The sequence below is a fragment of the Triticum dicoccoides genome, chromosome 3A, assembly GCF_002162155.2.
Source record: "Triticum dicoccoides isolate Atlit2015 ecotype Zavitan chromosome 3A, WEW_v2.0, whole genome shotgun sequence".
In the NCBI taxonomy this organism is placed as follows: domain Eukaryota; kingdom Viridiplantae; phylum Streptophyta; class Magnoliopsida; order Poales; family Poaceae; genus Triticum; species Triticum dicoccoides.
In genome coordinates this window covers 74,489,133-74,493,582 of record NC_041384.1, presented here as the reverse complement: position 1 = coordinate 74,493,582, position 4,450 = coordinate 74,489,133, and positions in this window count along the sequence as shown.

The window sequence follows — 4,450 nt, the reverse complement described above, 5'->3', positions numbered from 1 at the left end:
GTGGAGCGGGGGAGGGTTGCGGTGGGTCGGCGGCGGCGGTGAAGCTAGCAGGGGAGGGTGCGGGTGGGATCGAGATGGAGGGGGATCGAGATCGAGATGGAGGGGGAATCGAGATCGAGATGGAGGGGGAATCGAGATCGAGATGGAGGGGGATACTAATGGCGCACCGTGTAATAGTGCGCCATTACTAGTTTAAACTAGTAATGGCGCACTGTGAAACGGTGCGCCATTAGTAGTTTTGCAAAAAAAATAAGAAAAAATTACAGTAATGGCGCACTCTCTGTCTGGTGCACCATTACTAGTTAGAACTAGTAATGGCGCATTGTCGACCTGATGCGCCATTAGTATGTATGGAAAAATGGAAAAAAATTAATACTAGTGGCACACCCTGTTTTTGGTGCGCCATTAGTGTCTTCCACACTAATGGCGCATCACCAACAGGTGCGCCATTAGTATATAGTAGTGGCGCAGTACTTCCCTGGTGCGCCATTAGTATCAACCCTATCTATAGCCCTTTTCCTAGTAGTGAGTGTCTGGCTCTACAAAACAGTTTCCACATACCACCGTAGAGAGAATAATATTTCCACAAATCTAATCTGGTGATGCGTTTTGACAGCACGACGTCATGTCATGACCCGGTCCTTATCCGAACCGTTTTTCCCAACCAACACTGCACATATTGCAAGGCGGTTTTCTTGACACGTCTTGTCGAAGCAGAGATCGTGCCCCCCTTATTACGGGATTCTCATCAATACGGACGTGGGTAACCCACTCGTGCCCGTTGGCATGACTCCTCGATTTTAGGCGAGTCCAAAACGGCCGCGAGGAGGACGCTTGATATTCACCCTCTTTATAAAGAGGCCAAGACCTGTCCTTTTTTCCTCTCGTGCTCAATCGAATCCTTCCGCCGCCTCGAGTTCCAACACCCTAGGCTCAGGTCAGGCGCTTCCGACCTTCAGCCATGTCCGGATCCAACCTCCAAGGTCGGTGGATGCCTTCATCTATCACAGAGGAGGACATCAAGAAGCTGAGAGAGGCCAGATATCTGATACGTCTCCAACGTATCTATAATTTTTTATTGCTCCATGCTATATTATCTACTGTTTTGGACTATATTGGGCTTTATTTTCCACTTTTATATTATTTTTGGGACTAACCTATTAACCGAAGGCCTAGCCCATAATTGCTATTTTTTTGCCTATTTCAGTGTCTCGGAGAAACAGAATATCAAATGAAGTCCAAACGGAATGAAACCTTTGGAAACGTGATTTTCTCATCAGATAAGATCCAGGAGACTTGGACCCTCCATTAAGAAAGCCACGAGGCGGCCACGAGGGTGGAGGGCGCGCCCCCTGCCTCGTGGGCCCCTCGAAGCTCCACCAACATACTTATTCCTCCCATATATATCCACGTATCCCCAAACGATTAGGGACGGAACCAAAAACCTAATTCCACCGTCGCAACTTTCTGTATCCACAAGATCCCATCTTGGGGCCTGTTCCGGAGCTCTGCCGGAGGGGGCATCGATCATGGAGGGCTTCTACATCATCATCCAAGCCCCTCCGATGAAGTGTGAGTAGTTTACTTCAGACCTACGGGTCCATAGTTAGTAGCTAGATGGCTTCTTCTCTCTTTTTGGATCTCAATACAATGTCCCCCCCCCTCTCTCGTGGAGATCTATTCGATGTAATCTTGTTTTTGCGGTGTGTTTGTTGAGACCGATGAATTGTGGGTTTATGATCCAGTCTATCTATGAATAATATTTGAATCTTCTCTGAATTCTTTTATGTATGATTGGTTTTCTTTGCAAGTCTCTTCGAATTATCAGTTTGGTTTGTCCTACTAGATTGGTTGTTCTTGCCATGGGAGAAGTGCTTAGGTTTGGGTTCGATCTTGCGGTGTCCTTTCCTAGTGACAGAAGGGGCGGCAAGGCACGTATTGTATCGTTGCCATCGAGGATAACAAGATGGGGTTTTTATCATATTGCATGAAACTATCCCTACATCATGTCATCTTGCTAAGGCGTTACTCTGTTTTAACTTAATACTCTAGATGCATGCTGGATAGCGGTCGATGAGTGGAGTAATAGTAGTAGATGCAGGCAGGAGTCGGTCTACTTGTCTCGGACGTGATGCCTATATACATGATCATACCTAGATATTCTCATAACTATGCTCAATTCTGTCAATTGCTCAACAGTAATTTGTTCACCCACCGTAGAATACTTATGCTCTTGAGAGAAGCCACTAGTGAAACCTATGACTCCCGGGTCTCTTTCTCATCATATCAATCTCCATCTCTTTGTTATTGCTTTGCTTTTACTTTGCCTTTTACTTTTTACTTTGCATCTCTATACCAAAAATACCAAAAATATTATTTATCATCTCTATCAGATCTCACTTTTGTAAGTGACCGTGAAGGGATTGACAACCCCTAAGCGCGTTGGTTGCGTTGAGCTATTGTTTTTGTGTAGGTACGAGGGAGTCGCACATAGCCTCCTACTGGATTGATACCTTGGTTCTCAAAAACCGAGGGAAATACTTAAGCTACTTTGCTGCATCATCCTCTCCTCTTCGGGGAAATCCAACACAGTGCTCAAGAGGTAGCAATATCTGACTGCCAAAATTTCGCACAGGCTGCCCGCCCAAGGGCAGGTCATCCCCACTCCCGAACCCAACGAGAGTGTTGTGTTCATCTCTCACTTCCTCCGAGGACTAGGCCTCGCTCTGGATCCCTTTGTTAGGGGGCTCCTGTTCTATTATGGGCTAGATTTCCATGATCTGGCCCCGGATTCCCTCCTTCACATCTCGTCGTATGTGAGGCCTTCCTCCGCATTACCCCTCACTTCGGCCTGTGGCTCAAGACCTTCAATATGAAGCCGAAGATGATCGAGGGGTGACACACAGAGTGCGGAGGTGCCGTGATAAGCAAAAGCGATGATGCTCCATGGCCAGAGGGTTCCTTCCCAGAGGCGTCTAGCTTGTGGCAGCGGGAGTGGTTTTACATCACTGCTCCCCGAAGTACCAAGTGGGTAGCCGCCCTGCCTTTCGCTCGGCCCCCCACCACAACTAACGTCATGGATCAGCAGGGGGCTGAGCTGGGCTCCAGCAAGTGATGTGCCGATATTGCAGAGCCGCATCCGAGATCTCTTTGAGAGAGATTTCAGCCTGGTTATGGTAATGCAAGTTATGCTAGTTCGCCAAGTCCAGCCTTGCAAACATCGACCCCTCCGTATGTGGGAATTCAACCCGGAAGGACCGTGAACTATCCAGCACTTCCTCGGCATGACGCTCGAGGAGATGTACAAATTGTTCTTCGGACCCCAAATAGAGTGTCCGGATACCACCGAGGATGCAGGTCTGAGCCGCAACCGCCCTGATACCCAAGTAAGTAATCCCATGGCCGAACACGCTGTCCTTTTATTTATCATGACATCATTCTGAAAAGTCGCTCTTTGACCGGGACTAGATAACAAAGGCAAAGATGATCAGGTGTTCGGCCCCCCTTCCCGAAGGCTTGGCCAATCCAGTACTGGACAGAATGCTCGAGTCGGCGCCTTATCAGGTGCCCTCAAAAGGAAGATGAGGGGGAATAAAGAGGCCGCAATCGGGGGAATTAGCACTTCCGCAAAGGAGGATAACTAGGGAGAAGAATCTGACACTCCCTCTTCACGAGGAAGGAAGAGGACTGTCGGTGTCAAAACCGGCAGATCTCGGGTAGGGGGTCCCACACTGTGTGTCTAAGGCGGATGGTAACAGGAGGCAGGCGACACGATGTTTACCCAGGTTTGGGCCCTCTTGATGGAGGTAATACCCTACGTCCTGCTTGATTGTTCTTGATGATATGAGTATTACAAGAGTTGATCTACCACGAGATCGTAGAGGCTAAACCCTAGAAGCTAGCCTATGGACTAAACCCTCCGGTTTATATAGGCATCGGAGGGGGCTAGGGTTACACAAAGTCGGTTACAAGGGAGGAGATCTACATATCCGTATTGCCTAGCTTGCCTTCCACGCCAAGGAGAGTCCCATCCGGACACGAGACGAAGTCTTCAATCTTGTATCTTCATAGTCCAACAGTCTGGCCAAAGGATATAGTCCGGCTGTCCAGAGACCCCCTAATCCAGGACTCCCTCAAGGACCACCTTTGAAGATCCAGAAACAAAGGCTTCCAAACGGGGGAAGAAATCCTCGCTAGAGGGTCCTACTTCGGAGGGTATTCTTGCCGCACAATGTCCGCAAGGGGATCAGCCCTCTACCAAGCTGTAAGTAATCAAAAAGTACTTTAATAGTGAAAGTGTCCTACCTTACTTCCGAAGACAATAACCGAAGCTTATATCTTGTAGTTCGGATCGTAGCCCTTCTCAATAGAATTTGTCTTCGGGGGATCTTCTTCCGGAGATGATGGAGAGCGAAACACCTCCCCCTGCCACCCCGCCTCATGAGGCGGG